The following is a 10,983-nucleotide window of genomic DNA, read 5'->3' as shown; positions in this document are numbered from 1 at the left end:
AAAATGACGATTTTTGGTTTCAACAACTTCGTGTGACTTGTTACACATCACGTGAAACGATTGCTCTGCTGAATGAATAGTTTCCTCAAAAATTTCCCTTTGCGTGGCAACCAGGAATGGCGTGCCACATCATGCAGTCTCATGCCTTGTGACATTTTTTTGTGGAGATTTGTGAAATCAAAGTGTACGTGAGCAAAAAACCACAAAAATACACTAATTGAAGGATGAAATTAAAAGGGATATTAACGACATACCACTGGATGTTTGTAAACTCATCATCGAGAACTTCAATGAACGCATTGCTTGTTGCCTCGCGGCCCTGGGTGTTCGTATGGAGGATAAAAATGTTCAAATGTGTGTGAATTCCTAAGAGACCAAACTGTTTAGGTCATTGGTCCCTAGACTTACACACTAAAACTAACTTATGCTAAGAACAATACACACACCCATGCCCGAGGGAGGACTCGAACCTCCGACGGGAGAGGCCGCGCACTCCGTGACATAACGCCTCAAACCGCGCGGCCACTCCGCGCGGCTATGGAGGGTGTTTTTCATACATAAATGGGAGTAGTTACTTATTGTGTTTGTAAAAAAAGTTACATTTTCAATAAATTTTTGTATGTCCTATAGCACTTTAATATTTGTCCCTACTTCCCGGAAACCCTCTATCTATGTTCCATTTTTAGTGGCAGACTGTGTGTTCAAGATTCAGTGGAATCGGAGCCATTGGTGTGAATATAGACTAATGCCGAATGTTGTCTTGAAAGCTGCACAATTTTTTTATTGGTGCAGGCATAGTGCTTGAAACGCTTGTTATTTTCTTTACCCGAAATAATTTTAACATTTTAATGTATTTACACTGTGGAGCCGCAGAAACGCGATTCAGTTTGTAGAGAAGCTAGAGTTCTGAAACAAAACATAAATAAAAAATTTAAAAAAATAGAGAGAGAGAGAGAGAGAGAGATGAGAAAGTTAACAGTTAGTAATAAAGAAGGAAGTGTCATAGCAATCAGTGTTTACTTCAGTAACTTTACCATATCTTAAACATATGAGCCGCGCGGGGTAGCCGGGCGGTCTTGGGCGTCTTGTCAAGGTGCGCACGGTTCCTCCCGTCGGAGGTTCGAGTCCTCCCTCGGACATGGGTGTGTGTGTGTGTGTGTGTTGTCATTAGCGTAAGTTAGGGTAAGTTAGATTAAGTAGTGCATAAGCCTAGGGACCGATGACCTCAGCAGTTTGGTCCCATAGTCCTTAACACAAATTTCCAATTCAAAATCTGATTTTTAGAAACTGACCTAAACTCACCACTGAAAATCAGAAGGCATCCACTTTCTCCCACATTGCTGGAAGATACATGAACGCTAACTGATTTTTTTCCCGTTTGGTAGCCTTTATTTGTCAATGAACTTCTTGTAGCTGGGATTCACGGTCATAAAGAATTTTTTAAAGGACATCATCTTTCCGCCAGTGACTGTTACAAGTTTTTATTACACTATTGCAATTTCGGCCTTAGGCTATTATCAAGTGCTGATATTATGGCGTTAAGCCATTGACATGGCTTAAAGCCATAGTGTAATAAAAACTTATAACAGTCGCTGCTGGAAAGATGACGTCCTTCAAAAAATTTGTGTTTCACGCTATCGATTTTGAAGAATGGTAACTGTCTTTACGAAAAAAATATATTTTATCTCAACGGCTCCAAAGAGACCATTCGCTTCAGTGTTGTCCATCTCTTTTGCAGTTATACCGTTTCTCAAGAAAATGGTGTAAATGCTGATCTGGAGTGAATACCCATAGTTTTTTGAAACACGACAAAGTCTGCGAATCTCAGTTGAATTATGTGTCTTACCATAGCCCCTGAAGACGAAGCTCTCTAGCTCCAAAATCATTAGCGTGCGGAACTAATACAATAAATATAACTGAAACAAAAGGAAAAATATATTTTGCCAAAAGCGGGCTTAATTGCATCTCTCCCAGGGCTGTCGTCTCTTGTCAATGATGATGGCTTCTTTAGATCCTGCTATCGGCAGCGCATCATCTGGCTCACGACCGTCCCCCCACCCCCTCCCCCATAAAAAGAAACACGTCACATGTAACTTTGAGGTACGTCGTAAGTAACACGACACGGAGAAAGACGTCTCCGAGGATTATGAGATGGCCTCTTTTATTTTCTGTAAAACAAAATATTCGTATACTGCTGGGTTGTTACAAGCTCCGTAGACAAGGCTGTCCAGTTGTCGGGCAGTCACCGATCGTGTCCGCTGTAAGACGGTGGGGGTCGGCAGCTGCTCCATCTCCACCGCTCCTCCAAGCTGAACAAGCGTTTCCACGTAGCGGTAGGAGACAACCACCAGATGCCCAAAGTTATTGCTCGCTCCTCTCATCTACCACACTTAACTGCTAATTAGCCGATATATCAACAGGAAACAACTAGTGATAATTGCTCCTAGACGACACTCCAGCATAACCGCTTCCTCTTTTAAGCAATCTGTAGACGATCACAGCTTGTTCACCATTTTGTAAATCTGTTTGGCGATAAATTGGTTTCTGTGTGTATGTGTGTGTGTGTCCAACAGCGATTAGGAAAAAGAGAGAAAAATGTCTTTATGTGACGCGCACCGCCATAAAAAGCATGTACACACGCCACTCCTTCGTAACGGCTGATTCAACGATAAAAACAATGTTATGCCGACAGCAGTGATCCGACCGGTATTACGATATCAAATATTGTTATGAGACGCTATCGAGTTTGTTCCTCAGCTTATGCCATCACCAGGTAGTATTCGGTCGGAAAAATTTTGTTTGGTATCGTAAGAAATGAGGAAATGTTAGGTCATAGAATCTGTAGTGGACAAGTCCCGCCTCCAAACTTAATTCGTAACAACCACGCGTGAAGACGGAAAACAGGCAAAGAGAAAGTCAAATGCTGTTCTTACAGCAGGCCTTAAAGGTCTACTGTGGAAATCGACAAATTATTCCTCTCTGTGTGAAGAAGGTATTTTGTACTGTGATAGTCAATTGGTGGTGTCAAACATATAGTATTCCGTTGTATCTACTGTCGTCCAGAGACTTGTCAGTGTTGCAGTGTTCATTTGGTGTGTCACTAACACAGCGCCGGCCGCTGGTGGCCGAGCGGTTCGGGCGCTACAGTCTGGAACCGCGCGACCGCTACGGTCGCAGATTCGAATCCTGCCTCGGGCATGGGTGTGTGTGTTGTCCTTAGGTTAGTTAGGTTGAAGTAGTTCTAAGTTCTCGGGGACTTATGACCTCAGCAGTTGAGTCCCATAGTGCTCAGAGCCATTTGAACCATTTTGAACTAACACAGCAACAGGAAGAAAAGCCACCTCATTACTACCAAAGAGTTGTCATACCCAGCTGTTATACCCGAATGTTAACAGTAAGCCTACAGACACACTTTTAAACTAATAATTTGGTGCACACACACACTGTGTATGCATGAATAACTAATTATTTATTGTAGTATCGATTTTATGGCATAGTGTCAGACAACTAATTCAAATATCCCCGGTTCAGCTGTGAGCCAGTTTCATTTTTATTTTCAGTTATCACTTTCCTACCTCTGGTAACGATTTGTTAGTTAAAATAATTTCATTTGCACTTTGTGAGATATATCCATTGCAATACAACCAGTTTACGTACGTTTTTCTTTACAGAGTGATCCATTTTATTCTTGTTTTTCACGTACACAGGGCAACAATGACGGAAAATGAAGTGCGGTTAGTACCAATATGGCAATAGGTATTCTGTTGTGTGTAATGCAGACAATCATTCCCTGTTGTGCTTTACTACTACTTTTCTAATGTGGGAAATATGGAGTTTCGTTGTCGAAAATAAACTACCATGATTTTGTTTTCCCGCTTTCTTTTTGCGTGATTTACCCTCGTTACGGTCAGAATTGCAAACAGTATATCCCGGTCAACATTATCAAAAGCATTCTCTAAATATATAAATGCTATAAATATAGATTTATCTTTCTTCAACCTATCTTCTAAGACACGCGAGAGGACAGTACGTCATCGCGTGTTCCTACACTGAATCCAAACTAATCGTCCTTGAGATTTCCTTCTGCAAGTTTATCCAGTCTTCCGTAAATAGTCTGTGCCAGCATTTTGCCGTCCTCATTTATTAAACTATTAGTTTGGCAATATTCACACCTGCAGCTCTTGCCTTCTTTGAAATTCCGATTATTACTTTCTTCTTGAAGTGTTGGTCTCATATATCTTGCACCTCAGGATAAAAGTTCTGCAGCTGCTGACTCTCCGAAGGCTCTGAGTAATTGTGAGGGAATGTTGTCTACTCCAGAAACCTTGGTTCAACTTAGGCCTTTCAATGCTGTGTCCAATTCTTCTCGTTGTATCATATCTTTCATCTTATCTTCATCAACTTCCTCTTCTTGTTCTACAGTAGTGTCTTTAAGTTCATTACCCTTGTAAAACCCTTCTGTATATTCATTCCAGCTTTCAGCTATCCCTGTTTTGCTTAGCACCGGACTTGAAATTACTGCACATTTGGTCAATTTCAGTTTTAGGACTACTTCATTCTCTTTGTAGATGACTGTATTCCCTGTTGACTGCTTCATTTGCTATACTTTTATATTTTCTTACATACTATATCTCGCCCGTCATCCAAGCATTTCTACTGGGGTTGCTTTCCTGCCTGTTTGCTGAGCGGTGTAGCCGCGTGGTCTAGGGCGTCTTGTCACGGTCCGCGCTGCTCCCGCCGTTGGAGGTTCGATTCCTCCCTCGGGCGTGGGTGTGTATGTGTGTCTTCCTTAGCGTAAATTAGTTTACGTTAGATTAAGTAGCGTGTGTAGAATATATGAGTCTGACTTTCGGAAAAGCATCATCCACACAATTCCGAAGACGGCAAGAGCTGACAAGTGCGAGAATTATCGCACAATCAGCTTAACAGCTCATGCATCGAAGCTGTTTACAAGAATAATATACAGTAGAATGGAAAAGATAATTGAGAATGCGCTAGGTGACGATCAGTTTGGCTTTAGGACAAGTAAAGGGACGAAAGAGGCAATTCTGACATTACGGCTAATAATGGAAGCAAGGCTAAAGAAATATCAAGACACTTTCATAGGATTTGTCGACCTGGAAAAAGCGTTCGACAATATAAAATGGTGCAAGCTGTTCGAGAATCTGAAAAAAGTAGGGGTAAGCTATAGGGAGAGACGGGTCATATACAATATGTACAACAACCAAGAGGGAATAATAAGAGTGGACGATCAAGAACGAAGTGCTCGTATTAAGAAGGGTGTAAGACAAGGCTGTAGCCTTTCGCCCCTACTCTTCAATCTGTACAGCGAGGAAGCAATGATGGAAATAAAAGAAAGGTTCAGGAGTGGAATTAAAATACTAGGTGAAAGGATATCAATGATACGATTCGCTGATGACATTGCTATCCTGAGTGAAAGTGAAGAAGAATTAAATGATCTGCTGAACGGAATGAACAGTCTAATGAGTACACAGTATGGTTTGAGAGTAAGTCGGAGAAAGACGAAGGTAATGAGAAGTAGTAGAAATGAGAACAGCGAGAAACTTAACATCAGGATTGATGGTCACGAAGTCAATGAAGTTAAGGAATTCTGCTGCCTAGGCAGTAAAATAACCAATGACGGACGGAGCAAGGAGGACATCAAAAGCAGACTCGCTATGGCAAAAAAGGCATTTCTGGCCAAGGGAAGTCTACTAATATCAAATACCGGCCTTAATTTGAGGAAGAAATTTCTGAGGATGTACGTCTGGAGTACAGCATTGTATGGTAGTGAAACATGGACTGTGGGAAAACCGGAACAGAAGAGAATCGAAGCATTTGAGATGTGGTGTTATAGACGAATGTTGAAAATTTGGTGGACTGATAAGGTAAGGAATGAGGAGGTTCTACGCAGAATCGGAGAGGAAAGGAATATGTGGAAAACACTGATAAGGAGAAGGGACAGGATGATAGGACATCTGCTAAGACATGAGGGAATGACTTCCATGGTACTAGAGGGAGCTCTAGAGGGCAAAAACTGTAGAGGAAGGCAGAGATTGGAATACGTCAAGCAAATAATTGAGGACGTAGGTTGCAAGTGCTACTTTGAGACGAAGAGGTTAACACAGGAAAGGAATTCGTGGCGGGCCGCATCAAACCAGTCAGTAGACTGACGACAAAAAAAAAAAAAAAATTAAAAAAAAAAGTTGCGTGTAAGCTTAGGGACCGATGATCTCAGCAGTTTGGTCCCGTAAGACCTTATCACAAATTTCCCTAATTTGCTGCCTCTCAAAGCTATCTATTTGTCTGCTGTTGTATTCCTGTTCCCTGTTTCAGTCAGATGTTGCCTAACGCTCGCTTTGAAACTCTCGACAATTTCTGGTTCTTTAAATATATGGAGGTCTCATTTCATGAATTTCGTACCATTCTGCAGTTTCTTCAATTTTAATCTACAGTTCATAATCAGTAAATTATTGTATATCTACTGATATGTGCCTGGAAATATTTAAAAGTTTAAAACTTGAGTCCGAAATCTTTGTCTTGGATTATATAGCCAATCCGAAATCTTACAGTGTGTCCAGGTCTCTTGCACGGATAAAACATTCTTTCATAATTCTTTAAAAAAAGTGTTATCGATTATTAAATTATGCTGTGTGCGAAATGTTATCGCAGGGTTTCGTATTTTATTCCTTTCCCCTAGTCTATTCTTCCACTATTTTTCGATCTCTTTCTTTTCCTATTGTCAAAATCAAGCCGCCAATTTAAATTTTCCTCTCCCTTAACTATATGAATAATTTATTTTATCTCATATTACATTCTTTCAATTTCTTCATCAGCCGCAGAGCTAGTTGGCTTATTAACTTGCAATATTATTAAGAATATTGGCTTTGTGTCTGTGTTAGCTGCGATAATGCGTTCCCTATGCTGCTCTGAGAAGTTTACCTGGATTGCCATTTCTTTAATCGTTATTGTATCTACTCCTGCAATACCTCTATTTCATTTCATCTGTATGGCCCTCCACTCACAAGCCAAAAGGCTTTTTCTTCCTGCCACTACACTTCGTTAACTACCACTAGGTCTAACTCCAACCTACGCATTTCACTTCTTGAGTTGTCTAACATAGCTACTTGATTATGGGACTTAACATTCCGTGCATCGACCCGTAGAATGCACAGTGTTTTTTTCTGGTGGCAACATCCTTCTGAGATTTACAAAGAAAAAAAATCAATAGACAGACGTATGTTTTCAGAAGTTGTTATTTTATTAACTCGACCGGTTTCGGCATCTCAGTGTTGTCATCTTCAGGATCCTATGCACTCTGTGTATAGAGTATCAGATACATTGACGCATGCATAACCTTAGCCATGAACACCTGGATTCCATGAATTTTTTGTGGAGAGTGTACTTCGAAGACTTGACACCAGGTCTTCGAAGTACACACTCCCCAAAAAATTCACGGTATCCAGGTACTGAAGGCTGCGGTTATTCATTCATCGATGTATCTGACACTATCTTACCGGTCGTTGTCCCGTATCCGCTTTGGATCAACAGAGGTACTCCTGAGTAGCCCTCCGCTCTGACTATTTTGCATGCCCTCTGGAAGAAGCTGAATTAGAGATTTATGCACATTAAATCGAGCGAGGTAGCTGTTAAGAACGTGATAATTTATAACAAACAGAGATCGGTAAATGAAATAAATTACAGTCCAGAAATAATACTAGACGAGGTTATCTAGGCATTCGAAGTTTATTGAAAAGGAAGTGGACAGTGAAAGGTAATCTCTGAATGGAAATGATGAAAGTTGGAGAAAAAGGGAAGCGTTCTTTTGAAGGAACTAGCGAATTTATTTAATGAATTTTTCGAAGGTAAGGCAATTTCCCAAAACGGGGACAATACTGTAATTGTTCCTCACAAGAAAGGAGACGGGCAATGATTAAAGGTGGAAGAGAAGGAAGAAGTTCACTAAAAGAACTTGAAAAATTATTTACAGATTGTCTCCAAGAAAAGAATTTTCTAAAACTAGGACAATGCTGTAATTGTTTTCCTTCATGGGAAAGGAGAGAAACGCGACAGCACTATCAGCCTCATATCCATAGTGTACGAGGTGTTCACTAAAATTATGACCCGTCGCACAGAATAGACGCCGGGCCTTAGTCAGCCAAAGCAAGAAGCTGGCTTTAGTAGCCAACCTTCCGTAGGACCAAATGGAGATACGCAACGAGTCGGTACATGAAATTACAACAGAAAAGTAATACTAGACAAAATAAAACGTATACGAATCCCATACAGACGACAATCTCCGATTACATATTCGCATAATCAACAATATAACACAGCAATTAGATTACCTCTGTTTTTCAGGAACTCGTTGACCGAATAGGAGCGAACCTTGAAGAAATTTTTCAGATTAGACTTTTAAGTCCGTGGATACTAAAGCTACAGCCTCCATTATAGTGCATCAGGATAGTGGGAAATGATGGGAGGGACAGCAAAAGTAATAATATATGAAGATTATAAATGAATGGAGTGCCTTCGCTGAACTAAACATGGTTTTAAAAGATAAGCTTATGTTGTCTCTGGAAATGAAAACCGTCTCAGGTTGGTTGAGCTGGTGTTCGACGACGAATGCGAGCACACACTTGCCATCAGCTGTAAAGATAACACGCAGTAAGCTTTCCAATTGTAATTCCGATGCTTGCAAATGTGCTCGCTTTCAGATCGATTATATCGCCCGTTGTTAACAGGATAATGATTGTGTAACACATCGACACCTACTGCGCTTGAAAACGACTTGTAATGCCGAAATTGGCCAATCGTGCAAGGTATAATAAACTGAATAAGCTTGTGAAAAAACAGCCGAGGTGGAATGCTTCAAAATGTTCTTTAACAAGTCGAGCTATACAACACTGAAGTTGTAAACAACACGTATTGTTCTGTCCCATGTATAAACCACGTGCAAATCATGAAGGTAAAAGCAGAGGGTTTCAAATTCACACGACACGTTACCAGGTGTCTTCACTGCCGCGGACCAATCGTGACTAGAGCAGGAAAGATAAGTGACATTGGTTCAGAAAGTACCCTCCGCCACACACCATAAAGTATCTTTCGGAGAAAAGATGTAGGTAAAGTGACAATGCGCGAAGCTCGCATTCGGGAGGACGGTAGTTCAAATCCCATCTGTTTGTCATGATCTAGGTTTCTCGTGATTTGTCTACTCTGCTTAAGGCGAACCTCATAATTCCTTTGAAAGTGCAGTACCGATTTCCTTATTCCATCTCAGTTTGTTATCCGTCTCCAGTGACCTGAAACGGAAAGCCACCATTCAGTGTGCGTTACCAGTTTTGGCATAGGACAGTAAAATTATCGTATGGCATCCTTGTCCGGGAGACACCATTTCTGTTCGGCCGGTATTTTAATGCGAAAACCATTTAAGAAACTGGGGATTGCTTATCGAATAATTAAGAGACTCACATTAAAAATTTTTCGGAGGGGGTAAGACAGTCAACAAATAAATTCGGTAACAGACGGCAGTAGAATGCGTAAATATGAGGAGGGTGAAAGTAAACTGGGGTTGGTGGAAGACATAGCCAGGTGAATCAATGGAAGCTTGATCAAAGACGTTTTTTGCTACATTCCAACATATTTGTAAAGACCGAGACGACGTCTTAATGTAAGGGGGACAGACGGCATTAGAAAACATGCAAGGAGCAACATGTAGGCGTAACAGAGTCTTCAGGTGGACAGAGAACACCAAGCGGCTGACGATGATCTGATACATATATGTGAGTGCATATCTCAGTTGGTTGAATTAGAGCATAGTTAGCTGGGGGTACTAAGTGACTCCCACCCTGGAGATGTATTACGAAGCGTCGCAAATAACTGTTTCGAGTTCGTCAAAACAGAGGGCCTTCCGTAAGTGCGTAAGGTGACCATGAAGCATGAAAAAATAATCTGAGGGTGTAGTTTTTGTGATATTTGTGTTTCAAAGCTCTCCAAAGCAAAGGCTGAGGAGGGAAGTTGCTTAAGAAATGCTCGTGCATGGTGCGACCATCTGGCATGCTTTGTGTGACCACCTGCTCGAGCGAGGCTTAAAAAGCCACGCAATATAGGTAAGCAGTTTTAAGGTCATCCAGCCACAAAGCTGAACATGGAAACGTCTGGGATGACCACTACTCAGAAATATTTTGCTCTCATTTACTGGAATAGAGGCAATTGTTCCTTACTAACTTTCCACACTCCCAGAACCTTCCTAATATAATGCTTTTGATAAAAATGATGTTATTCAAAACCAAAGATCTCAGGCTGCTCATAGAAGTGAAAATATTCGTGATGTACAATGCTAGTTAGACTGAACAGACAGCAAGTAGGGACTGACTTAGTGTTAAACAACAGGAAGGATAGTTTCCACTGACTGCATGTAGCATTTTTTGAAGGATGTAGAATAATGTTTTGAAATTGTTGATGTGTATGTTTCAAGCGGTTTATGTTAGCTATAAGTATTTTTAGAAAGAGGAACTTGGGATTTTATAGGGGAATACTTCTTTGTGGTACCACACAACACCACACAGGAATTAGGTGCGTTTTTGTTTTGACCTACGCCTACTTGCTTTTATAACTTTAGTTAACAAGTGATGCTCTCTTATGTCATTAGCCGGGACTGGAAAGCAAAGATCGCTCCTGCTCCTAAGAAACTTTTAACAGAACCACAGTTCTTATCACTCTTGGACGAACACTTTATCGTCGCTCCTTGGGACTTACGGAGGAAAGACCACTCCCTATTGTTCGAGAAACTTATCTCCTCTCCACGAGAGGAGAGAATTTTAAGTAGACTACGCATAGAACACAGTCTTCACAGCCATCGTTATCTGCTAAGCGGCGATCACGCACAAATTTGCTCTCGCTGTAACGAATCGCGGTCGGTGCCCCACTTTCTTACCCCGTGTCAGTTTTTATCCCCTTACGCTTTAAAGCGTGTTTGTGATC

This window comes from Schistocerca nitens, chromosome 5 (genome assembly GCF_023898315.1).
Source record: "Schistocerca nitens isolate TAMUIC-IGC-003100 chromosome 5, iqSchNite1.1, whole genome shotgun sequence".
NCBI lineage: Eukaryota > Metazoa > Arthropoda > Insecta > Orthoptera > Acrididae > Schistocerca > Schistocerca nitens.
The sequence above is the reverse complement of the archived record's forward strand: the minus strand, read 5'-3'. Positions refer to the sequence as shown.